This window comes from Caretta caretta, chromosome 1, assembly GCF_965140235.1.
Source record: "Caretta caretta isolate rCarCar2 chromosome 1, rCarCar1.hap1, whole genome shotgun sequence".
Classification (NCBI taxonomy): Eukaryota; Metazoa; Chordata; order Testudines; family Cheloniidae; genus Caretta; species Caretta caretta.
Window position 1 is genome coordinate 71129155 of NC_134206.1, and position 27306 is coordinate 71156460.

Sequence of the window (27306 nt, forward strand, 5' to 3'; positions counted from 1 at the left end):
GAATTCCCCCTAGCCTCCTGCAACTGTGAAATCAACAGGAACCCTACACCCCTTGCACTTGGACCTGCTAGCATAAGAACATAAGCACAGCCATACAGGGTCAGACGAAAGGTCCATTTAGCCCAGTATCCTGTCTTCCGACAGTGGCCGATGCCATGTGCCCCAGGGGGAATGAACAGAACAGGTAATCATCAAGTGATACATCCCCTGTCACCCATTCCCAAATTCTGGCAAACTGAGGCTAGGAACCCCATCCCTGCCTAGTGGCAGATGTGGACTTTATAGATAAACAGAAGAAAGACCTGACAGTAAGCAGGGCACACAAACAGCTCACCTAAGTGACAAAGTTATCAACCCACAACTGATGAAACAATGGTCCTGGTTTGAACTTAGAGAAGTGGGGCTGTACTGCATGGCAAATGACTCCCAAATGGAGAAATGAGAGCACAGGTCCTGGTCGTGAGGACATTCCTGAGGCTGGCCCATGCAGGACATTGCAGAGAACCTTTGGGTCAAGAAAAGAGACTTGAAAGGATGGCATTCAGGTTTCACTGTCCAGGCATACATAAATAAATTAAAGACCACTGTGCATTGTACCCTGAGTGCCAGCCATCTTAGAGGTCTTTGACATCATGTAATCATGGCCAGAATCCATCAACAGCAAACCCCAAAGTTACTGTTAGTGTCTCTCGCAGTAGTGAGAGTACCTTTCAAAAAGATTGGTATGGCTCTGGTAGGGCTGCAGGGAAAAAAGTATGACTGGATACCAGCACATCTTGTTGATACTGGATTATGCTACCTGGTATTCCAAAGCCATCCTCCTCTTCTCAACAATTGAAGTGACCATCACAGCCCAGCTGATGAAAATCTTGTTCAAGTAGGAATACTGAAGGAGATACTCACTAACCAAAGGACCAGATTTATACCAAAGTTAAATGAAGATTTGGAAGAACCAAGACATCTTCCTTATCATGCCCTTTCCACTTAAGCCCGAGCTTGGCCTGCAGGCACCCATAGTCTATGATCTGGAACCAGTGTTGTCATAAATATAAAGGGAAGGGTAAACCCCTTTGAAATCCCTCCTGGCCAGGGGAAAGCTCCTCTCACCTGTAAAGGGTTAAGAAGCTAAAGGTAACCTCGCTGGCACCTGACCAAAATGACCAATGAGGAGACAAGATACTTTCAAAAGCTGGGAGGAGGGAGAGAAACAAAGAGTCTGTGTCTGTCTGTAGTCGTCTTGGCCGGGGATAGACCAGGAATGGAGTCTTAGAACTTTTAGTAAGTAATCTAGCTAGGTATGTGTTAGATTATGATTTCCTTAAATGGCTGAGAAAAGCACTGTGCTGAATAGAATAACTATTTCTGTCTGTGTATCTTTTTTGTAACTTAAGGTTTTGCCTAGAGGGGTTCTCTATGTTTTTGAATCTAATTACCCTGTAAGATATCTACCATCCTGATTTTACAGGGGGGATTTCTTTATTTCTATTTACTTCTATTTTTTATTAAAAGTCTTCTTGTAAAAAACTGAATGCTTTTTCATTGTTCTCAGATCCAAGGGTTTGGGTCTGTGGTCACCTATGCAAATTGGTGAGGCTTTTTATCCAACATTTCCCAGGAAAGGGGGGGGGCAAGTGTTGGGAGGATTGTTCATTGTTCTTAAGATCCAAGGGTCTGGGTCTGTAGTCACCTAGGCAAATTGGTGAGGCTTTTTACCAAACCTTGTCCAGGAAGTGGGGTGCAGGGTTTTGGGAAGTATTTTGGGGGGAAAGACGCATCCAAACAGCTCTTCCCCAGTAACCAGTATTAGTTTGGTGGTGGTAGCGGCCAGTCCAAGGACAATGGGGGGAATATTTTGTACCTTGGGGAAGTTTTGTCCTAAGCTGGTAAAGATAAGCTTAGGAGGTTTTTTCATGCAGGTCCCCACATCTGTACCCTAGAGTTCAGAGTGGGGGAGGAACCTTGATATGGTGGCATAGTGGTGGGATTAACCTGAAATCATTTTGAGATCCAGTTGAGATTTTTTGAACTAGAAATACAGATTTTAAAAAGGATTTTTTTTTCCTGTGGAAAGGAAGTCCAGAAAGCAGCTTTGAAACTGAAAGCAGCTTGGTTTTTCTCTGCTTTGTGGCCAAGCAGAGACAAAAGGGGATTATCTTTGTGAATTGCAGGTTTTCTTTGCCTGGAGGCAGGGTACTTAACTCCTGCAGGGAAATTCACAGTCTTCCAACCCAGAGTTTTTTTTTCTTTTCTTCCTAAAAGTAAATAGGGGGTGTGTGTTCTACCCATTTGCTTTTTCTTTGGGCTGGGTAAGCAGGTTTCCAAGTAGTTGGAGGTTTTTTGCTTTAATTTGGGCCCAGAGCAGAGACAAGGGAATTGTCTTTTTCTGTAGGCTGACAATCACTATCAGAGAATAGGTATTCTATTCCAGCACAGCAAAATTTTACAGCCAAGTTTTGTTTGTTTATTTCTAAACCTCGGGTGTAAAGTTAGTTAAAAACAGAGAGGTTAGAATGGCAAAATCCGCGGCTCGACTACAGCTCGAATTAGCCAAATTTCAGGCTGACGAAAGACAAAGGGAACATGAAAGACAGATAGAACTCATGCGTCTGAAGAAGGAACAAGAAAGGGAGGCAGAACAACACCAAGCGGCTGCTCACAGGAGAGCTATGGAAGCGAGGGACAAAGAACTGGAGGAGAAGGAAAAAGAGAGGAAGTATGTGGAGGAGATGGAGAAGATAAAGGCTCAGCAGAATATCCCAACAAACCCTAGTAATCCTTCTCCAAGTACCACTTCCCATCCCAGAAAGTTCCCCACCTACAAGGCAGGCGATGATACTGAGGCCTTCTTAGAAAACTTTGAAAGGGCCTGCCTTGGGTACAACATCTCTACTGACCAATACATGGTAGAGCTGAGGCCGCAGCTCAGTGGACCCTTAGCTGAGGTGGCAGCTGAAATGCCTAAAGAACACATGAACAAGTATGAACTGTTTAAATCCAAGGCGAGAGTCAGAATGGAGATAACACCCGAGCAGTCTCGTCGGAGGTTCAGAGCCCTAAGGTGGAAACCAGACATGTCATTTACCCGACATGCCTACCACATTGTGAAACATTGGGATGCCTGGATATCAAGTGTTGAATCTCCAGTAAATTTGCTCTTCCTAATGCAAATGGAACAATTCTTAGAGGGTCTTCCTGAGGAAATAGAAAGATACATCCTAGATGGGAAACCCAAAACTGTAATTGAGGCAGGAGAGATTGGAGCCAGATGGGTGGAGGTGGCAGAGAAGAAGAAAACTGGTCGCAGTTGGAGCGGAGACCAGAAGGGACCACCCCAGACCACACCCTATTACCGGGGGCCGCCCAAAGCCCCACCTACCTCCCAAAGAACCCTCCAGACCCCTTATCGTCCCACCACCCCGTTCTCCAGCAACCCTCCTCGCCCCAGTGACCCGTCAGCTGGACGATGTTTTAAGTGTAACGAGCTGGGGCATGTAAAGGCCAACTGCCCCAAGAACCCCAACAGATTACAGTTCATTGCACCGGAATCACACCAGAGGTCCACAGGCCCAGATACCTCCCAGATACCCTTGGAGCGGAGGGAAACTGTGAGTGTGGGCGGGAAGAAGGTCACCGCGTGGAGAGACACGGGAGCACAAGTGTCAGCTATCCATGCTTCCTTAGTGGACCCCAATTTAATCAACCCAGAGATCCAAGTGACGATTCAACCCTTCAAGTCCAACTCTTTCAATTTGCCTACAGCCAAGTTGCCTGTCCAGTACAAGGGCTGGTCAGGAATGTGGACTTTTGCAGTCTATGATGATTATCCCATCCCCATGCTGTTGGGGGAAGACTTGGCCAATCATGTGAAGCAGGCCAAGAGGGTGGGAATGGTCACCCGCAGCCAGGCTAAATAAGCCGTGAGGCCTAGCTCTGTTCCGGAAACTTCTATCAGGACCCAGTCAGAGGTGATGGACCCGGACCCCAGGCCAATGTCTGCAACAGCAGTAGTGGATCCAGTCCCAGAGACCCAGACGGAACCAGTCCCAGAACCGGAACCAACCGAACAACCAACACCAGACCCCGTGCCAGCACTGAATCCAGTACTTGCAACCTCAACACCAGAGGGCCCCACTGAACCTGAACTGGCAGCAGCCGATAACCCTACACAAGAGGCTCAGCCGAAGCCTGAATCCCAACATAGTGCACCAGCGGAGAGCGGTTCACAGTCAACAGAAACAGCTCCATCCCCTATATCGCTTCCAGAGGGACCAAGCCTAGGTCCACAATCCAATGAGGAACTGATGTCCCGAGCATCAAGGGAACAGTTCCAGACCGAACAGGAAGCAGATGAAAGCCTCCAGAGAGCTTGGACGGCGGAACGGAGCAACCCACCGCCTCTCAGCTCTTCTAATCGATCCAGGTTTGTTGTAGAAAGAGGACTTTTATACAAGGAAACTCTTTCTGGGGGACACCAGGAAGACTGGCATCCTCAGAGACAGTTGGTAGTTCCAACTAAATACCGGGCCAAGCTCTTGAGCTTAGCCCATGATCACCCTAGTGGCCATGCTGGGGTGAACAGGACCAAAGACCGTTTGGGGGGATCATTCCACTGGGAGGGAATGGGCAAGGATGTTTCTACCTATGTCCAGTCTTGGGAGGTGTGCCAAAGAGTGGGAAAACCCCAAGACCAGGTCAAAGCCCCTCTCCAGCCACTCCCCATCATTGAAGTTCCATTCCAGCGAGTAGCTGTGGATATTCTGGGTTCTTTTCCGAAAAAGACACCCAGAGGAAAGCAGTACATACTGACTTTCATGGATTTTGCCACCCGATGGCCGGAAGCAGTAGCTCTAAGCAACACCAGGGCTAAAAGTGTGTGCCAGGCACTAGCAGACATTTTTGCCAGGGTAGGTTGGCCCTCCGACATCCTCACAGATGCAGGGACTAATTTCCTGGCAGGAACTATGAAAAACCTTTGGGAAGCTCATGGGGTAAATCACTTGGTTGCCACTCCTTACCACCATCAAACAAATGGCATGGTGGAGAAGTTTAATGGAACTTTGGGGGCCATGATATGTAAATTTGTAAATGAGCACTCCAATGATTGGGACCTAGTGTTGCAGCAGTTGCTCTTTGCCTACAGAGCTGTACCACATCCCAGTTTAGGGTTTTCCCCATTTGAACTTGTATATGGCCGTGAGGTTAAGGGGCCATTGCAGTTGGTGAAGCAGCAATGGGAGGGATTTACACCTTCTCCAGGAACTAACATTCTGGACTTTGTAACCAACCTACAAAACACCCTCCGAACCTCTTTAGCCCTTGCTAGAGAAAACTTACAGGATGCTCAAAAAGAGCAAAAAGCCTGGTATGATAAACATGCCAGAGAGCGTTCCTTCAAAGTAGGAGACCAGGTCATGGTCTTAAAGGCGCTCCAGTCCCATAAAATGGAAGCATCGTGGGAAGGGCCATTCACGGTCCAGGAGCGCCTGGGAGCTGTTAATTATCTCATAGCATTCCCCACCTCCAACCGGAAGCCTAAGGTGTACCATATTAATTCTCTAAAGCCCTTTTATTCCAGAGAATTAAAGGTTTGTCAGTTTACAGCCCAGGGAGGAGACGACGCTGAGTGGCCTGAAGGTGTCTACTACGAAGGGAAAAGTGCTGGTGGTGTGGAAGAGGTGAACCTCTCCATGACCCTTGGGCGTATGCAGCGACAGCAGATCCAGGAGCTGTGCACTAGCTACGCGCCAACGTTCTCAGCCACCCCAGGACTGACTGAACGGGCATACCACTCCATTGACACAGGTAATGCTCACCCAATTAGGGTCCAACCTTACCGGGTGTCTCCTCAAGCTAAAACTGCTATAGAACGGGAGATCCAGGATATGTTACAGATGGGTGTAATCCGCCCCTCTGAAAGTGCATGGGCATCTCCAGTGGTTCTAGTTCCCAAACCAGATGGGGAAATACGTTTTTGCGTGGACTACCGTAAGCTAAATGCTGTAACTCGCCCAGACAACTATCCAATGCCACGCACAGATGAACTATTAGAGAAACTGGGACGGGCCCAGTTCATCTCTACCTTGGACTTAACCAAGGGGTACTGGCAGGTACCGCTAGATGAATCTGCCAAGGAAAGGTCAGCCTTCATCACACATCTCGGGCTGTATGAATTTAATGTACTCCCTTTCGGGCTGCGAAATGCACCCGCCACTTTCCAAAGACTTGTAGATGGTCTCCTAGCGGGATTAGGAGAATATGCAGTCACCTACCTTGATGACGTGGCCATATTTTCGGATTCCTGGGCAGACCACCTGGAACATCTACAAAAAGTCCTTGAGCGCATAAGGGAGGCAGGACTAACTGTTAAGGCTAAGAAGTGTCAAATAGGCCTAAACAGAGTGACTTACCTTGGACACCAGGTGGGTCAAGGAACTATCAGCCCCCTACAGGCCAAAGTGGATGCTATCCAAAAGTGCCCTGTCCCAAAGTCAAAGAAACAGGTTCAATCCTTCTTAGGCTTGGCCGGTTATTACAGACGATTTGTACCGCACTACAGCCAAATCGCTGCCCCACTGACAGACCTAACCAAAAAGAAACAGCCAAATGCTGTTCAGTGGACCGGAAAGTGTCAGAAGGCCTTTAACAAGCTTAAAGCGACACTCATGTCTGACCCTGTACTAAGGGCCCCAGACTTTGACAAACCGTTCCTAGTAACCACAGATGCGTCCGAGCGTGGTGTGGGAGCAGTTTTAATGCAGAAAGGACCTGATCAAGAATTCCACCCTGTGGTGTTTCTCAGCAAAAAACTGTCTGAGAGGGAAAGCAACTGGTCAGTCACTGAAAAAGAATGTTACGCCATTGTCTATGCTCTGGAAAAGCTACGCCCATATGTTGGGGACGGCGTTTCCACCTGCAAACTGACCATGCTGCACTGAAGTGGCTTCACACCGTCAAGGAAACTAACAAAAAACTTCTTCGGTGGAGTTTAGCTCTCCAAGATTTTGATTTCGACATCCAACACATCTCAGGAGCTTCTAACAAAGTGGCTGATGCACTCTCCCATGAAAGTTTCCCAGAGTCAACTGGATAAAATCGTCCTTGAGATGTGGAAAATATTGTTAGTCTTTATGTACTTGGTAGTATATTTAGAGATGCATATGTCTTATTAACTCTGTTTTTCCTAGAGCTCCAGGAAGAAATCCCAGCCAGTGTTTCACCCTAGCTGAGATTTTGGGGGCATGTCATAAATATAAAGGGAAGGGTAAACCCCTTTGAAATCCCTCCTGGCCAGGGGAAAGCTCCTCTCACCTGTAAAGGGTTAAGAAGCTAAAGGTAACCTCGCTGGCACCTGACCAAAATGACCAATGAGGAGACAAGATACTTTCAAAAGCTGGGAGGAGGGAGAGAAACAAAGGGTCTGTGTCTGTCTGTAGTCGTCTTGGCCGGGGATAGACCAGGAATGGAGTCTTAGAACTTTTAGTAAGTAATCTAGCTAGGTATGTGTTAGATTATGATTTCCTTAAATGGCTGAGAAAAGCATTGTGCTGAATAGAATAACTATTTCTGTCTGTGTATCTTTTTTGTAACTTAAGGTTTTGCCTAGAGGGGTTCTCTATGTTTTGGAATCTAATTACCCTGTAAGATATCTACCATCCTGATTTTACAGGGGGGATTTCTTTATTTCTATTTACTTCTATTTTTTATTAAAAGTCTTCTTGTAAAAAACTGAATGCTTTTTCATTGTTCTCAGATCCAAGGGTTTGGGTCTGTGGTCACCTATGCAAATTGGTGAGGCTTTTTATCCAACATTTCCCAGGAAAGGGGGGGGGCAAGTGTTGGGAGGATTGTTCATTGTTCTTAAGATCCAAGGGTCTGGGTCTGTAGTCACCTAGGCAAATTGGTGAGGCTTTTTACCAAACCTTGTCCAGGAAGTGGGGTGCAGGGTTTTGGGAAGTATTCTGGGGGGAAAGACGCGTCCAAACAGCTCTTCCCCAGTAACCAGTATTAGTTTGGTGGTGGTAGCGGCCAGTCCAAGGACAACGGGGGGAATATTTTGTACCTTGGGGAAGTTTTGACCTAAGCTGGTAAAGATAAGCTTAGGAGGTTTTTTCATGCAGGTCCCCACATCTGTACCCTAGAGTTCAGAGTGGGGGAGGAACCTTGACAAGTGTGAATAGGGGAAAAACTCTGGTCCAAACAAAAGTAGCAAATAAAGTGACTAGTCAAAGCTTTTCCATCTGCATTTTGGGTTGGACCCACCTAGCCTATAGTCCTGTGAATACAGAGCCATGAAAAAAGATCAGTTCTTCAGCCCCTCCTGTCATAGTCACAATAAAATAGCCCCATGGGAATGTCCCAGTCAGAGTAAAATTGCTCTGCTATGGGCTCCCCTGGGTAAACACGAGCATTGTATATCGCTGATGCCTTTGAGGCATATGCATGGGAAAGGATTTTGGGAGGGGTTGAAGGTGTGAGTGTGGAGTGAAAGATTCCTTTGCAGGTTGCGAGAGGCCAAAAGGGAAGGAAGGGAGAAAGGAACAGGTTAACTCGATGATCCAGCTAGGTCTGAAGAAAAGAAGCTGACTCCAGCCGCCCAAGACCAATGCACCCAAGCAGAATCTCTGATGCCAAGAAAGATGGGGGCCTGGATTCAAACCCTGAACAGCCGTGAGAACAAGACTGTAGGGGATTGCAAAAACTAGTGAGGATGCGAAGGTCAGCGAATGGGAACATAACAACCCTAAAGCTGATGTGTTTTGGGGAAGCCAGGGCAGCCTCAGGAGGCAGGTTTGGACTGGTACAGAGAGCACGGGGGACAAAGGTCCCTGGATGAAATGGCCCCAGAAAAACTCAGGACTTAAAACCCTCCCAAGAGCTGAATCAAGTCGGAGATCAACAGCAGACACTGGACGGCTTGTGCACAAGACAGAACTCCCTTCCACTTCTCCCCCTCTTCTTCTTATGGTACACCCAAGCTTGGCCAGCCTCTGGTAGCACGTGTGTGAGTATGAAAGTGGGTTAGGGCTTGGGGCATGAATGCTTTCTTCCTTCCTCTGAGTGACATGGGGAACCTCCAGCACTTTCTGCTGTTATTTTATTATTGTATTAATAAAGCTTTAAAACTTAGACCCTTGATGTGCTCCTTTATCTCCTCCCCTAAAGATCCTTCGGCCTCAGCCTGATCACCTGGTACCCCAGACAGATTGGTAACATAAATCTGTCACACTCCATCAAAAAAATATGGGAGACAGTCCACTGAGAACTATAGGCTGTGTTCGATCCCATAATTAATGGAGAAGTTCCATCTTACTTGTGCCAAAGCTGGATGGGTCAACTTGTTTGTTCATTGACTTCCTGAAAGTAAATGCAACACCTACATTTGATGTGTACCCTATGCCTAGGGAGGATAAGCTGCTGGAGAGTCCAGGGGACACCAAACACATCTCTCCCCTTGACCTGACAAAATGGTATTGGCAGATCCCTTTGATGACTGAGTCATGAGAAAAAAAACCCAAAACAAAACCCCCAAAAGACACATTCTCCACCATGTTTGCCTTTTATCAATTCAAGACCAAACCAACTGGTCTCCTTGAGGTTGCAGCCACCTTCCAATGCCTAATGAAATGGGCACTGTGGTCTCATGGAGAGTGTGCTATGACATACATTTACATAGTCATTTACATACAATTGGAATAAATATATGAGGCATATCCTACAAACCCTCAAGGAGGCAGGAGTAATTACTAAGCAAGTCAAATTTAGGCTGTCCAGCCAGGAAGTCACTGATCTGGGCCATTCAGTGGGAGGCAGACAATTAAGGTCACTGTTTGGCCAAGTTCAAGTCAGCATAATCCCCACTCTGGGCCCCTCAGAAAACAATTACAGCACTTCCTGGGCCTACCAAGGTATTATAGGTGCTTTGTGCTGATTTTGCTACAATTGTGGTGCTCCTGACAGAAGTAGTGAAAGATGCAAGCCTGAAGAAAATTCAGTCATCTGAGGCCTGTTACAAGTCATTCAGAACTCTAAAGCACCAGCTAAGTCAGGAGTCAATCCCCTTTCACCTAGACTTTTTGAGACAATTCATCCTTGAGATGGATGCCTCTGATGTAGACCTCAGGGTAGTATAGTCTCAGGGCTTTAATGAAAAGGAATACTGGTGGTAATTAATTGTTAGGAAACTCTTTCCTCCTAGTGACAGACCATGGCCACCTCTGCTGGTTAAACACAATGAAAAATACTAACCCAAGGACTATGCAAAGATACCTCTCTTGGCAACCCTAGTTTCCAAATATTCTACGAGCAAAGAAGGGTCGCAAGAATACAAATTTCTTCTCATGGAAAGGAGCAGAACAAGGAACCTGAACTAGAGCCCCAGTCATGGGTTGTAGGGGGAAGGTATGTGAGAAGTAGACAAACCCCACATGGGGATAGGAGAGGTTAAGGAGCAGTTCTGGGGTCAAATGGCTCTGCCCCACCATAACTGCTGAGCATGATCGCACTGGAGCAAGAGTTTAAAAGAAAGCCAGACAACTTAGAAAGGGTGTAGAATGGGGATAGCAGATAGAATAAGCAGATCCCAAGAGCTCCTGAGTAAGGGTATAGTGGGAGTCCTTGCTGCAGAGAAGGGGGGTCTGTAAGCAGCATCTACCACAGACCTCAGAGGAGGGTGTAGCCTGTCCTTAATGAAGAAGGACCCTTCACTCTGTCTTTTTATAGATTGTTTGAGACACTGTGACAATGCCCTGAACTGGGAACATGGGTAATAGGAAGTGGCCCAGAGAGGCAGACTTGAAGCACTCCGGGGTGCTTGATATTGCTGCTGTTCATAGTAATTTGGGTCAAAGCCTGGTAGAAAGGGAGGGCCTGGACTTCTGTACCAGACAGCCATCAGGGTGTCAAAATCTCACCCACATTCTTGAGAGAAGGGGGACAGAGACATTGTAAGCCCTGAAGGATGAGCATGAGGCATTTAGGTCCCAGAGTTGGGCTGCAAACTCCTTTTGTGGCGATGTTGGACTTCTGTACTTCGTTGAACACTGTTACCCCCAAAAGGGGTGAACCTCAACCCCTGGCTGAAGGGCTGAGTTACTATGTACTGGAAGAGAGACCACCACCACAGTGGTGCGACCATCAGCAGAGAACACTACAGCTGGGGAAAAGTGATGACCCAGGGATCTAACCAATAGGTATGCTAACCGGTAAATACAGCCTCATCACATGTCCTTTAAGAAAAGTCATACATATATATAAATGTGTGTGTGTGTGCTCGAGGATTGTACAGCATGGGCCAGAAAAAACACAGAAGAGATGTCTTTCTCCTCCAAATTTTATGTTTTTTTTCTGGCAATTCCTATAAAAACCTTTTGAATTTCTATATAATTCTACAGAATGAAATCAACAGTAGAGGTCGTCAGGCTAGTTACCAGCTTTTTTTTAAAAAAAAAAATCATTAAAATATAGAATTATTTCAGTAAAAGACAATTTCAGGTAAAGTTTAGCATCTCACTTCTGATATATTCCAAAATAAATAAAATGCTTTTCTAATCCATTATCAAGTCCCAGGAAGACTGTGTAACCATAGCAACATTACATTTTGTTAAAGCAATCAAAAGGAATGGCTATGGTAGTTTACAAAGGGTCACAGAAGATGGGATTGAAACTGGAAAAATTAAAAAAAGTAATCCTATCTACGCCTTCTCATTCTGATCAATTTTAAAAATGCTGTCAGATTAGATGTGAAGTTTTATTTTTTTCTGCTGCTTTCCACATTGATGCCAGAGTGGGTGCTATAGATTATGGAGCTCTAATGTATATAACACCACTTTTGTTATCCAATTGTACTAGTGAGTATGATAAGCAGAGGAGAGGAGGATTATGTCACAGCTGGAGATACCATTACTGTATAAAGAAAAGGAGTACTTGTGGCACCTTAGAGACTAACCAATTTATTTGAGCATGAGCTTTCGTGAGCTACAGCTCTGTAGCTCACGAAAGCTCATGCTCAAATAAATTGGTTAGTCTCTAAGGTGCCACAAGTACTCCTTTTCTTTTTGCGAATACAGACTAGCACGGCTGTTACTCTGAAACCCATTACTGTATAAATTACTGTTTAATAACTTCTGTTTTCTGTGTTTGGGAATATATCTCTCAATTTTACCAATTAATGTTCTGATGAAAAACACAGTAAATTCAGTTGTGTAACTAAAAAGCCAAAGCATTTTCCTGTTATTTTAAACGTACAGTTTTTGATCATGTTTTATAATTGTCCCATAGAATAGAACAAAAAGGCAACCTAAATGATTGTGAATTCTCCATACCCACAGACTGAAAATATATTGCATTCTCTAGATTCTATACATTTCAAATGCACTTGGCAATAGAATAAACACCTTTGTACTTAAAATTGTAATCTCACAACTAACAGTTGTGTGTTCACATTATTGTGTTATTGGATCAGATCTAGCAGACATTGTTTTACAAAAGTTATCATGAACTTCAGGAGAGATTGATCCAAACCCTAGCCCTAGCAACTATCTGAGTGGAACCCAAAATTGTTACCTTTTTGTTTTGTTTTTGTAATGGTTTTGGTAAGAAGTTAAATACAGTCCTTTTCATGTTTTCTGTCTGTAGATTCTTTTCTGGTGACTATCTGTGATGAAAATGTTGTTAGTTTTCTCATTGAAGGCTTGATCCTGCCAGCTGCTCAGCACTCCTGTGAAAGCCAGTGCTGAACTTGACTTGAACGGGACTACTCGTGGTGAAAGTGAAGCACCTGCGTATGTGCTTTGATGGTTTGGGGCCAAAGTGGTCAGCACATTACATGACTGAGCCTTTAACCATAGTCTCTTCTTCAGCCCCTACAGGGTGATCTCTTGCTCTGTAATGCAAAGCAGCTGTGGTTCACCAGTAAATTGGTCCCTTAGCCTGAATGACTTTTATTTTAGCTTAAGGGAAATAATTATTTGAGAAAGAACAGGTTTCCAGGAGAGAGCACACTGTCTCTCCCCTCTGTAACATGCTGCATCAGCTCTGCCTCACAAAATGTCAGCTGCTCCTGTGGATGGGCAGCCTCTGTACCAATGTATAAATGAAGTACAGAGAAAGCATACACATAACAGTTACAATAGATTCATAGACCACAGTGGTAATAATCTTTTTGAGGAAAGTGTGGTGAAAGTGCAGGGGGGAGGGGGGAATAAAGAGAGTAAGCATAGCAGGGTGTTAGACTCTGAGAACCTATCATCAGCAATAAAGAATCTTTAACAGAGTGCTAGCATAGGCTATAAACTTTGACTCCATATTTTCTTGTTTGTTGAACTCTAATAACCATAATCCATTCTGTTTACTTTTTCAAAATTATATTGTTGTTTTCTATCACCAACTGGACTTATAATCAATGGGTAGGACCAAAAGCAAAAATTCAGTATATTTTATTTCCTAGCGAAAATGAATGAAATTCTTTTCCTTCACCTTTTAATTAACACTTTGTTTTTGGGAAGGGTACAAAGAACATAGTAAATATAATTAACGATGACTCATAACTTCTAACAATCACAAATGGCTCTTTCATTCAAATGCAGAAGTGTTGGACTGAACTTTTTGACCTTTCTAACAAACATGAAACTGTAGGCTGATAAAATAATTTCACACATACACTCACACAGACTGACATTCAAAGCAGAAGAGGCAAGAAGGAAAGAACAACACAGCAAGCATCCGGTAAGGTGAAATAAAGCAATTGAAAACACGTGGAGAAAACACTATAATCATTACATAATCTAATGTCCTCAGTGTCTCATGGTGTCAGATCTACCAAATTCCAAATAATTTTTTTTAAAATCTAATGGTCAAAAGAATACGTTTGGCAGCTCTTTATATATTGTTCATGTGGAGTGCATATCAATTTATTTTGCTAGGTCATTTTATTTGAAAGAGTACCAAAATGTTCTCAAAGTACATAATTATTTTTGTAGTAATACAATTTTTTTGAATATTTACTTCTTATACTTGCTCTTCCAGACATCATTTTATTTATTTGCAATATATAGACACTGATGGAGAAATACAACCATATATTGTCCTTATCCTATGGAAATTTCAGGGCACTGACAAGATGAAATATGATTCTGAGTAGTTGGCCTGGGGTGCTATATATCATTCTGACCTAGTAGTTTGTGATTTCAGAAGTTACTTTTTTTCCAAAATGTAGTTGATATGCAGCTGTCTAAAATTATTAGCACGGTGAGGTTCCCCTCAACAAAAACATCTTCATTGATCTTCTATGTTTTTCTTAAAATATGGGAGATATCTTGCAGGATGAGACATACCATATAAGAAAAAAAATAAACCTTTTTAATCTTCCTTACCATTCGTGCATGCAAGGAACAGATTTGCATCAATGAACTTTAGTGCTTTATTTCTAATACTTTTTACATTTTAGTGATTCTTCCATACACGTTTCCTGCTTAGAAATGGCAAATAGCCTCTGGCATGCTGATGTTGTGGTATCTACAAAACAGCTGATTTTAGAAGGTGCTTGAAACCAGCCCTGGTTGAAATTTTTTTGATTAAGCATTTTTTTCCATGGGAAAATGGTCATTTGTCAAAACTGAACCTTTTTGCAGACAGGGTCAGTTTTTCAACAAATTTATTGGCCAACAAACTAAATAAAGTTTTTAAATTGTCAACCCATTTCTTTTCAACATTTTAAAAATGAATTTCCAGTTTGGAATCACTTTTCATTTAAAATTAAATCTTTGTATGGTTAAAAAAGGCAACATTTAAATGAAACATTTCAAAGTTATTGAAACAAAATTTCTATTACCCTGAACTGGATTTTTTTCCCCCCCATGTTTTCTGATGCATGAAAATTACTGAGATTGGCTTTTTCTCTTTATTCAGGACAGGAATACAGTTTCCCACACAGCTCTACTTGAAACCATATGAGCACGTTTATTTTCATGAAATGCTGGTTTCCATTTTCACAGAAGCTTATATTTCTAAGCAGGGAAGAGAGAGAGAGATTAACCTGGAGAACTGTGATGAAGACTTTTTTTTGCTTTAAAATGTGGATTTTATGCTGTTAAAAAAGTAGCCTAAAATGCTCAGATTTACTTCCAGAAACATAAGAATTAGGTTAAAAAGTAATATTAAGCATACAAGTGCATTTATTCTACTTCAGCCCATTCTCTTTATTACATCACTCACCATATTTAGGGCTATATTCACGGGGAAATTAACATGTATAACTATAGCAGAGTAATTATTCTGCTATAGCTACATAAGTCGGTTTCTCTGTGTAGACCAGCCTATAGTATTTTAGGGCCCAAGACTTTCCTTTGACTGTAATGGGTGCAGGACTGGTCCCTGAATGTGAGTTTCCTGTGTTGTAAGTTATGGGGCAATCATTTAAAACTGTCAATGGAGAGCTATTCCAATGTACTCCAGTTCAGAATCTGTCATCTTATTCCAACTGTTAATATAAAGTGAAAATAGATAGACAGCACAGTATCTTCCAAAAGCTTGAATTTAAGTAAAACAGCATTATAAGGGCTGATCCTATAAACTCTTACTCACAGGAATAGTCTTCGCAAAAAGAAAAGGAGTACTTGTGGCACCTTAGAGACTAACCAATTTATTTGAGCATGAGCTTTCGTGAGCTACAGCTCACTTCATCAGATGTTTACCGTGGAAACTGCAGCAGACTTTATATACACACAGAAATCATGAAACTAAACTTTCTAAACAGTTTCCACGGTAAACATCTGATGAAGTGAGCTGTAGCTCACGAAAGCTCATGCTCAAATAAATTGGTTAGTCTCTAAGGTGCCACAAGTACTCCTTTTCTTTTTGCGAATACAGACTAACACGGCTGTTCCTCTGATACCTGTCATTATGCAAGGAATAGTCTTGACTCTTCATTCCCTCGCAACTTTTGGAGTCATATACACCTGTGTAAATTTGGTGTCAAATGTCATTGACACAGAATGTTATCATGTTAAACCCACTTTGTTCAGGTATATATCTACACACGCACACACACATTGTATCTATATATAACTATACAAAGTTCAAGGAAGTGGAAATTCAAGCAAGTTTATTTCAACTAATGATTTTCATGAATAGCCTTTACTCATAGGGAATGTTGTGCAGGATCAATCCCAAAATCTCCAAATAAAGTACCTTCGGCTATTTAAGTTGGCCTAAAGAGGTCCTTTTGTTTCAATGCAACAACTGCACATACAGATTTTGCCCTCAGTGAATTATCACTTAGAGAAAAGGCGAACCTTTCATTCATCATTAGATTGGGTTTTGATAGGGATTCCCCTCCACTCCCACCCCCATAATCTGTACTGATTTAACAGTCAACATTGAGCAGTACTAATAAAGAAAGCATAATCAATTGTCATAATATTCCTGTGGTTACCTCTTTCACTGTCATTGTGAGTGAAACTCTTCATAATTAACAAAATGGAGTATCCTAGTCATCAGGTTTTTTGGCAGCAAAAAGAGAGTGGAAGTGTGACAAGAAATTATAAATATTCCTGGTTTTACTGTAACAATTTAGGCTTAAGTGCTTGGCAAAACAGTCACTTAGAACTCCATTTGAACACAATGAATATGTGTGAAGATTAAACTCTAAAATGCCAATTAGACTAAAACAAATAGTGATTCTACTTAATTAGGTCAAAGTAACAGTTGTGGTAATTTGCTAGCATATTTTAACCTAAATTCACTCACTGTCTGAAATAAACATGAAATGTGTAACATCCCATCACTGCTGTTCCTTGTAAAGTTTACTGGTAACTCTTATAAAGATTATTATATTTTTTTGACTTCAGAAAATTTGTCATGGACCATATCATTTGCTTATAAGGAACTTTCAAGCTTTTGTTGGAAAAAAGCAAATTAAATATTTGATGCTGGCAGACCAGATGCCAGCTCATGACAAGGTCCCAGGCCTCACTGAACACTGACAAATGCATAGCTGGAAACCAGTCTGGCTTACATGTATGTTAATATTGTTAAAATAGATATTAGAGATATAAGAATGTGTTTAGTGTTTAGACTTTATAGAATGCGTTTAGGATGCTGAGCATATTAATCAGACTTATAATAGCTGTATCCCATGTTATAAGGTAATGTTTAAATGTTTGTTCTGAAACTATAAAAATGTTTGCTAAGACTATCCATCCCCTGCAGTCAGGGGAGAAGCTTTACGAAGTGTGAAATGTTAGTTTACCACAAGAGTTCTTCTCCCCAATAAAAGAAAGCCTATGGACAGCAATCAAGCCATTGTGGACAGAAGACTTTCTTGATAGCTTCCCCCACACTCCTGAAGAGGGTACATGCACAAGCCTGTGTCTCATCACAGCTTGAACCCTGGGGAAAGGGAATAAAAATGCCTGTGAAGGAGAAATTGTTTTCCCTATGCTGCTTAAACTCTCAGGGGCAAAGATTTCTAAGCATAAGCCACAGGTCCCTAGCTGTTTAGGGTTAGCCTTAAGGATACAAAGTTTGCATATTATAGTTGCTACTATAATCTTTTGGAACCTAAGACTGTATCTCATTTGTCTGTGTATGTTTACCTACTTTAATCTTGAAAATAACCCTTATTTTTTTTCCTAGTTAAATCTTCAGATAATTTGTTTCAGGATTGGTTAAAAATGTTATTGTTGGTTTGAATTCTGAGTACAATTGACCAGGGATAAGTGACTGGTCGTAAACTGAATGTTGTGATTTTTGGTTTAAGGGACTATCTATCACAGAGACAAGCTTTCCTATATGGCAAGATAGACTGGAATGCCCAAGGGGACTGTGACTCCGCTTTAAGGCTGTTATAGTACTTTAGAAGTTCACACTTGTTACTTGATTGGTAAACTCTAATTATAGAACACAGCCCATTTGAGGTTTATGCCCTTTTCTTGGACAGTTTGCCCAGAGGTTGACATTTATGTTCATGAGCCACTCTAGACAGCGTGCCAATATAGAAATATAATTATATACTGTTACTGCTTAGAAAATTGTTATTTGATCACAAGGTTTTTCATCATTAGCTATGGAATTGGAACAAAAGGGTTAGCAAATGCTGACCCTGTTTTCCATATGGGTAAAGTATATTGACTTCTATGGGCTTTGGATCAGATCCCCTGAGAACATACTCCATTCAGTTGAATGGATGTTTAATATAGATTTTTTATTTTGAAAGAAAATAAAAAAAACAGCTCTTACATAGATCTTCAGTATGCTCAAAAGTTGATAAAGTCACTCGGATCATTAAAAAGTCTTCAAAATATATCTGAGTGAAACTTTTAGATTCAAAGAGTAAAGTAATATATATTTTATTAATGATTATTATTTTATTCATTACTAGGAACCTAGTTATAGACTGGGACCCCATTGTCCACGTGCTGTACAAACACAGAACAAACAAATGGTCCCTGTCAAAGGATCTTCTAATAAGATGAGAGACAGATGGATAGAGACAGACAGGCTTGAAAACAGGGAAACAATGAGACTGTATTATCCAGCATGATAGGCAGTAGTTTCAGTGCACCAGCAGCCTGACCCTTATCCACTTTCATAGGCATCAAGGCAGAGGAGGGTTTGAATGAGGATGAGTTAGAGAGATTAGTAGTCTGTAAAAAGTGTGTCTTCCATTCTACTTACATCCCACACTAGAGAAAAAAAAAGTTTCAAGCTATATACTATTATTTTAAACTTTGATTTTTAAAGAAGAGCAATCAGAAAGTTACTCCTTAAGTTCAAATGTAGGACAAGGCATATGGTCGCCCCATATTAGAGCGGACACATTTTAGGAATCATTTTAGTGTCCAAGTAGAGTGGACACATTTTAGTAATCATCAATCATTTTCAAAGGATAAATGTGCCATTTTCTGCTAGAGATTATAGACAGAATTTCTTCTTAAATCACACAGAGAAATGTCAAATCTTAAAATTAGAAGCTTTTAGTCTTAGCTGGGCAGAAATGACTTGAAGACTAACCCATCAAGTTCACTTATTTAGAGAAAAAGTAACATTTTCAGATGCTTAGGTGACTTGAATTAGGCTCCTAAGCCACACTGGTGCTTTTGAAAATTTTACCCCTAAACAAACACCAAAACCATAAATGGTAACTAATGCTTTACTTTTGACTTACATATAATTTACCCATGAAAGCTTACCACAAAAGCAACACTTGTTTTTCACTGTTTCTTTGAATGTCCTACATTTTAATATTACTTTATGAACTAAGATTTTTAAACCTAGTAACCTTAGCCCCGATCAAACAAAATGTTTAAACATATGCTTAACATTAAGAATCTGAGTGCTGCAGTGAAGTTAGCAGGATTATTCATATACTTGAAATTTCACATGTACTTAAGTGCTTTGCTGCACCAGGGACTAATATGGTGGAAGCAGTTATGTCCACTCATATGTGACTTAATGCTTCAGATAACTCAATTCTTCATTCCTACCTGAAAACAAAACAAAACAAAACAAAACGTGGAAAACTTGGATCTAATATCCATACACAGAGAGGCCACTTTACACCATTCTGACACTGTCAGAATGGGAATAGGGGTGTGTGTGTGTGTGTGTGTGTGTGTGTGTGTGTGTGTGTAATCAGGCTTTGGTTACTTGTTGTGATCCAGAATCAGACTATAGCTGATCCAAACCCAAACAAAGTACCTAAATGTGACAGGGTAATAACTTTGTCCTTGTCCCAAAATATCAACTATAACATTAAGAAGGTAACACAGCATGCATTTTCATTAGAGACAATGCTTAAAAAATATGAGAGAGCAGCTGAAAGCTCACCTTGTGAATGAGAAGAAACTGGGTTTTGCCATTTTTAATAAAGTCACAAGGGAAGCTGCTAAGCACAGCTCTGCAGAAAATCATCATTGCAAATTTGTCCACAAGCTGTGTGACTATATGTGGCACAATGGACATTTTCAATAGTCAGCAGCAAAGTTCTTTGAAGCAGTGCAAATGTTTAAGCCTTTAAAGCTCCCTGCACAGGTACTTCCAGAGTACCAGATCTGTTTCAGTTTAGCAGTTTTTGAACACAATATCTCAGTGAGAACACAGCTTAAAATCTACTTGTAGGATATTCAAGAAATCAACACAGTTAGACTCAATGAGAAGGATAACATAATCTAGTTTTGGCAGTGCATTGCAGAATGTTCTCCAAATTTGATAAGTGTTGCACGTATTTTGCATTGCAAATGTTGAGTTCCTTTTCATTGTATCACAGTGCTAAATGATAAATAGAGGAAAATAAAACAAAAGAATATGGGACAGAAAAATGGAAAAGACTCAGTTCCTGGCTGCTGCATGGAGAGGACTGTAGCTAGATCCTTGGAGAGAAGATTACTGTGTTGCAAGACCCTTGAAGGTGATAGTGCAGAAATAAAAAGGAAAATAGATGATCCCAATGAATCTCACTCGTTCAAAATTAATATGCTGTTTGCTGGACTTGAAGAGCTAGGAAATATTTCAAACATCTTCTTCTGACTCCAGTAGTGAAGGTCCTTCCTTATTAAACAGATAGGTCATGTCTTAAGTCCTCACTGGTAGTGGTATATGGGTTATATGCAAAGCAAGACAAACCATCTGCAAGTAGGGTGTGGAACACTGAATAATTAGTCAAAAGCACCTGGCACAAACAGAGAATATCACTTCCAAACACCACTGCTTTTCCCAGAGCCTTTTATCTTTTTAAAGATAAATTGTCAAGAATAAAGTAATAGATAAATGTACATTATAAATTCAAGAGTGTTCCATTTCATCGACGCATAATTCAATCACAGCTTGGCAGCACTGAACATTATGACTGATATAGAGGCCAAATATCACTCTGTTATATATTCTGAGTAAAAAATGCAATGTATTGCCTTTATCTGAAGAGGTGAACATGACTGAAAAAATTTATATTATTAATATAAAATAAAAAAAAATCTGAAAGTTGAGCATGAATAGTTTTGAACTCAGAACAGCTTTTATCCGCATTGTATAAAAGCACAGCTGGATGCATAGTTAACTCAATTTTTGCCCCGGGAAGTATTTTACCTTTGAAATACTTTAAAATCTTCTCTTAAACTTTGAAAAACTTTAAGAACTTTTAAAATGTAGTTTTCAGAACAATGCATTTTATTTTCCAATCCCAGAATCCCCAAGCTTGGCAAACTGTCAACAAAGTGTCTTATACCTCCTTACCTTAGCGTATTGGACCACACCAGCCAATAAAACAATGGAATATTGAAAAAGTCAGTTTAGTCCAGCATCTTATTGCATTTCTGAGAATGAAATCAAGCACCAAAATTCTAATACCACATTGATAAGTATAACAATAGAAACAGAAATTGCCAGATCAGAGGAGTCAAATTTAACTCTGTGGAGAATTCTCATTGCATTGGTCAATGCCATTGCTTTGGATAGCTACTAACCCACTCATTCAAAGTGATAAAAAGTTACATGAATGGGACATTCCAAGGGAGGAATTAACCTGGGAGGAATTCTCTTGTAGCATATAGCCTGAAGGGCCCATTATGATCATCTAGTCTGACATCCTGCATGAGACAGACCACATCATTTAATAGTTTCTGGATCAAGCCCATAACAGCTTTGAGCCAGAGCATATATTTTAGAAAGATAGCCACTCTGGATTTAATGCCTGCAAGGAGAATTAACATGTCCTTAGGTAAGTTGTTCCTTTGATTACTCACTGTTAAAAAAATGCAGTTTGCAGTTTGAATTTGTTTAGCTTCAACTTTCAGACACCGAATCTTGTTATGTTAGATTGAAGAGCCCTCTACTATCAGAGATCTCCCTATGCAGGTTTTATAGGGTATGACCCAGATATGTCTTAACTTTGTAAGCTAAATAGATTTCTTAATTCTCTCACTGTGAGGTAGTTTTGGCCTGACTAAACAATGTTCATGTTGTTCTTCTCTGAATACTTTCAAATTTTTGAACATCCTTTTTACAGTGGACACGGTGTTCTGGTTATGGTCTCTCCAAAACTATATACGGACATGATTCCTTATCTCTGTTTTTACTCAATATTCTCCTATTTATGCTAGAATCACATAACATGTTCATTGAATTATTTTTTATCCATCAACATAACCACTTACAGAGGTACATTTTCCATAAAATAAGATGTAGGAGGCATTGGGGGTCGTGGATTTGAATGCGCTAAAAAAACTGAAAAAATGTTTATCAAGCTGAGTTTTGAATATTTTAACTTCTAAACTGGAGTCCAAAATGTAAGGAAATTTTGAAAAAAATAGTGAATTTCTATGGTGTTTGTTCTAGTACAGTTACTACATATCTTGCACATTGTTGGGCAAGCATAATTTAACAGTTCCTACACATGCTGATATAACACCCCCTTTTTTTTAAAAAAAAATATTTACAGGCCACAGTGCTTGCCTCTGTGGCATCCTGCAGCTATAGGGTGTATGTCACAACTCTGACACATCACCAGGTAACAATTTCTGCACAGCTGTTGGGGATCAGCTTCAGTTACATTAGTTTGGGTACCAGTTCTCCATTGTGTTTGATCCAACACATTCTCCGATGAGGATAGTGTGATATTGCTGAGGATTGAAAGTGAGTTATTCGAATGTGACAGTGCAATACATCACATATTGGGGGCAGTGATTCTGGTGATGAACACTTGAGAAAAATATCACCCATGCCTTGTCACAACTTTCTTCATCAGGTGAATTGTATATGTTGCAGATGAACTTTTTTGCTGAAGTGGGAATGGGAGTCCCAGAATCCACATCAGACCCATCTGGAGACACTAATGGTGTCGCACAGCTGCTGCAAGTTAATCTGCAGTTGCTGTGACAACTTCAGGCATCTGTGCGTGATGGGTCTGGCCTGGGTTCCAGGGGAGGCCCAGCGTGGGGGTGAGTTTGGGAGTGAGGAGACAGACAGGTGAGGCAGACCCCCCAATGCGGGGTGAAGGGGTGGGGAAGAGGCAGCCAAGCTAATTGCTGGTGCCTCGTTGTGGTGGATATGCAGTGCAGGTACTCCAAAGAGAAGGCATCAAGTGACCAGATAAATGGCCTGGTAAAGGACTGAAAAAGGAGAAGCTGGTTAAAGGAATGGGACAGTGTGGGGTTTGGGTCTTCTATGGTTGGAACAGCAGGCAGCCAATCCCCCTTTCTTATGACCCACCTTACCCCTCGTACGAAGGAGGGTAGATGGTAAGGTCCTGGCAATAGATTTGCTGGAGGGACCTAGATGGAAAAACAGGGGGAGCTGGTGGAAGCCCCCCCGCCCCCTCCCACCCTGGTTAATTACAAAATAAACAGGGGTTACATACACTGTGCACTTTTATCTGTTGAGTAGCCCCAGACATCTAATAATAAAGCTGCAGCCTGATTAAATCCATATCACGTCTCCTGTCCTTCTTTCGGTATAGCTGGACAACATCAGAGCCCTTGTCTTTATCACTTTTTATCATGACAAATTCATGGAGGTTAAGTCCATTAATGGCTATTAGCCAGGATGGGTAAGGAATGGTGTCCCTAGCCTCTGTTTGTCAGAGATGGATGGCAGGAGAGAGAGATCACTTGATCATTACCTGTTAGGTTCACTCCCTGTGGGGCACCTGGCATTGGCCACTGTCGGCAGACAGGATACTGGGCTGGATGGGCCTTTGGTCTGACCCAGTATGGCCATTCTTATCTTCTTATGTTCTTATCACTGAGTCACAGAATTTGGGCACTTCCCTCTTTTGGTGTCACAGCCTTTCATGAATAAAGGTATTCAGTTGCTTCTGGCCAATGGCCAATCCTTCATTCAACAGAGCTTCCTGAATTGCTTCTGTATCCAAATCTTGTGTTGCAATGTTTTGCGGTATGCTGCAGGCTGGTTCACAAGTGAGTAATTTGAATCCTCAACATGCCATTAACACTTCATTTTCATCAACATCAACATGACAACACTGCTTTTGAGCTGGTGTGGATTAATTTCAAGTCATTTGGTCATCAAGTCTAAAACTGAACAATTTTCTGGTTTGGGCTGAAATCTGGGCACATGGTATATAGGAGAGAGCTCATCTACTGAGTGAAGAGGCTGTTCTTGTGTTGCCTATCATTTTTCCTCCTTTTTTTACCAGTGGCATTGAACTGCTCTTGGGAGTAGTCCAAACCTACCTGATTGAATCTGTGGTTGGCACCTATCACAAGCCCAGTTGCCTCTATGGAACTCTTCAAATACTTCCAGAGGGAGCTGGTTCATTTCTGCTAAGTACACAGATAGACAGAGAATAATCTGTGTGGTCATATTGGTGAAAGAACAGAAGCATTCTTTTGCAGATATACAGATGAAACTCCCAAATTCCATCTCGTTGGGCTATGGTGAAGAGTAGGAAGATATGGGTTCAGTATATAGATATGGTATGTACTTCAAATTGGGATAGTTGTCCATGTTACTAAGCACAAATGATGCCATCTGGTCACAAAAAACTTGCTGATTATAAAGTGGACACTAAATTATTGTAATCTTCCAGAACATCAGATTTTGCAAAATCCAAGGGCTTTTTTTTTTAAGAGTTTCTTGTTCTTTTGCTATAGATAGCTCAAAATTTGTGATAATAACAATTGCCACATTGCCTGTAGAGTGATCTTGTGATCACAAGTTGCTTTTGCATAATTTTTTTACCAGCTGTTCTATAATTCAGTAACTAAAATTCCACTTTCAGTCCACACACTGGACAATCTAGAATCCTGTGTATGTTGGCCCAGCACTTTCACTACATTAACTGATATGTAGACCTCCTAAGCATGAAATTGTTAACCAGGAACTCAGATCTTGCCTATGGTTAACTGGATATGCCTTATGTTCCACACCTCAGAGTCCCTACCCAGCAGGCTCGTTCGCCCACACCACATCTATCATTGGAGAGACAACTAAGGACAGGATTAACTATAAAGCAAACTGGTTTATTAAACAGTGACTCAAACAGGAAACAGTAACTTATAGGACCCCCAGCAAAACAATACCAAAGGGCATACAAGTACAGTTTGGCACAACAAACTGACATAAAGTCAAGGTCCCAAACCCACAAGGACGGAGGGGAATTTACTACAGGTAAGGTGCAGAGCTACACAGCATACTACACCAGGTTCAGAGGAATGGACCCATGACAGAGGACATCACGGGTAGAATAAATCAGGACAGCAAGGTGAGGACACAGGAGTTCAGGATACAGGTAAGATAGGAATCAATCAGTAACTTATAGCTGGAACTATGGAGTTAGGATTTTCTGTGGTTTTCTGTAGATCCCTCAAAGTCTTGGCTGGGACATTTACTGTGCTGCCACCAGGAAGGACAGCCTCTCCTCTTGGGTGCAGCAGTCTTTTATGCTCTCCTGCTACTAGGCAGAACACAGGCCATGTGACCCTTGCTCTTTCCCGCCTTAGAGAGAAAAAGGCGTCAAATGTCAGAAGAAGAAGGTCCCCAACATGGTGGGCAAACAACAACTCCTTACAAACAAAATGACAAAGTGCCTAAAATATGATTATTATGAAAATTTACTTGACATAAGCATAAACTGACATATGGGAGGCTGTTTGGGTGATTATGGATTACTGTTTCATAGCAAATTATATTTCAGTTAATTGTACCATCTAACAATAATCCTATCCCCCTTTTTCTCCCTCCCACCCAAGCATTATCCATTATAGGGTCTGTCCTGCAAACCATTACATATGTAAGTAACTTTACGCATGTTATTCAGTTATTGGCCATCAATGAGACTAAAAGAATGAAAGAATATATAGCTTAATTGAAAAACTGGGTATATTTTGCCATAAATGTAATATCAGAATACATATAATCAAATTATTTAAATAAAGCTGACACGTACATGTCTGTCTTGCATAACAAAAGTATAAAGGCTCAATCCTTTTGAAATAATGTGACTTGTGTACCATTCAAAACAGGAAGTCATAGATGCTGGAAAGGTCAGTCTGCTGTAGCAAGGCCAAAATAAAATGCCCAAGCTATGAACGAAGCAGTTGCAGAGCTACTCAGAAGGTGAAATCTGACAAAAAAAATTGTCAAACCACTTGAGGCTGCATATAGCCCTCAGTAGAGATTATGGTAATTTTAGAATACCGTTTATAGAAACATGAGTGAACATGCATATTTTATATCGAAGCTTAAGCTATGTGAATAACTGATTATTAAGTTTGCTGATAATTTCAGGAAAAAATGGTTTGGGCTGCACCAAAACCAAAAATTGTGCAGTTTGTATACATAATTAAATAGGCTTTGCACCAGAATGCAAGAATGACACTATGGTTAGGGCACTCACCTGGGTTTCAGTCCCTCCTCCTATTTTATTATTTGTACAAAGTAAAACACCTAGCAAAAGGAGAGGCTTACCCCAGAATAACCACTAGTCTACTGGTTAGGCATTCACTTGGGACTTAAACCTGGATCTCCCATATCCTGGATGAATGCATTAACTGCTGGGCTAGAGGGTCTAAGGGCAGATATCCCCTCCTCCTACAACTTTATGAGTGGTGCCTAAATTCCTTGTAACTCTTGCTCAAAAAATCAAAATAGGTCATTCTGATAATGTCCAAATGATTTATTTTGACATTTCCAGTTTCTTTTTGGTTTTGACTGAAACATTTAACCAAAAATCAGTATGAATTTATGAAATGTTTCAGTCAAACTGAATCCACATTCTCCAGAACAAAAACAGTTTTGTCTGAAAAATTTCACCCAGCTCTGCATAAGACTAGTACCTCAACCTAGATATGTTAGAGGAAAGTAAATTAAAAATTCATAACTTCTGGTAAGATGCTTTTAAATAATTCTTCTCAAAAGCACAAAGCGAAATTTAGAAAACTTACCAACCCAAGTCACAGCTGAAGAAACTGAAATTTAGAGAAGGAAAGAAAATGTGATTATCTTTGAATGAGCAGTTGATGAAGAACTGAACAATATACTACACTGTTAGGTTTAGGCTTGGCTGCATTTGTTAAGTGAGCATATCTTAGCAACAGTTTATACTCAGCAGAATTTATAATTACTAAAAACTGAGGGAGGCAATGAAGCATGCATTTTAATTGTGGAGGTATGCAACCCTTGAGAAAAATCATATATGAGAAAGTATAAGACTAATGGATTCATTTTAAAATGTGTATTTTTATGTTTTGGTCATGCCCAGGAGACAATGAACTTGCAGGAGGAAAAAATGTTTGTTTTTTTTTCTGGTGCTAAACTGAAAACATTTGGAGGAAATCAAAGATTAGTTAATATATT

General features: G+C 41.1%; 1 long non-coding RNA gene across 1 annotated transcript in view; it reads right to left on the reverse strand.

The window, feature by feature from the left end:
- Window positions 1–26978, reverse strand: part of LOC125627424 (uncharacterized) — a 54212-nt gene extending 27234 nt beyond the window's left edge. The window contains exon 1 of the long non-coding RNA XR_007354012.2: window positions 26895–26978. This is a non-coding gene — a long non-coding RNA (uncharacterized LOC125627424). The remainder of the gene's footprint in view (window positions 1–26894) is intronic.
- Between the last annotated feature and the right edge of the window lie 328 nt (window positions 26979–27306).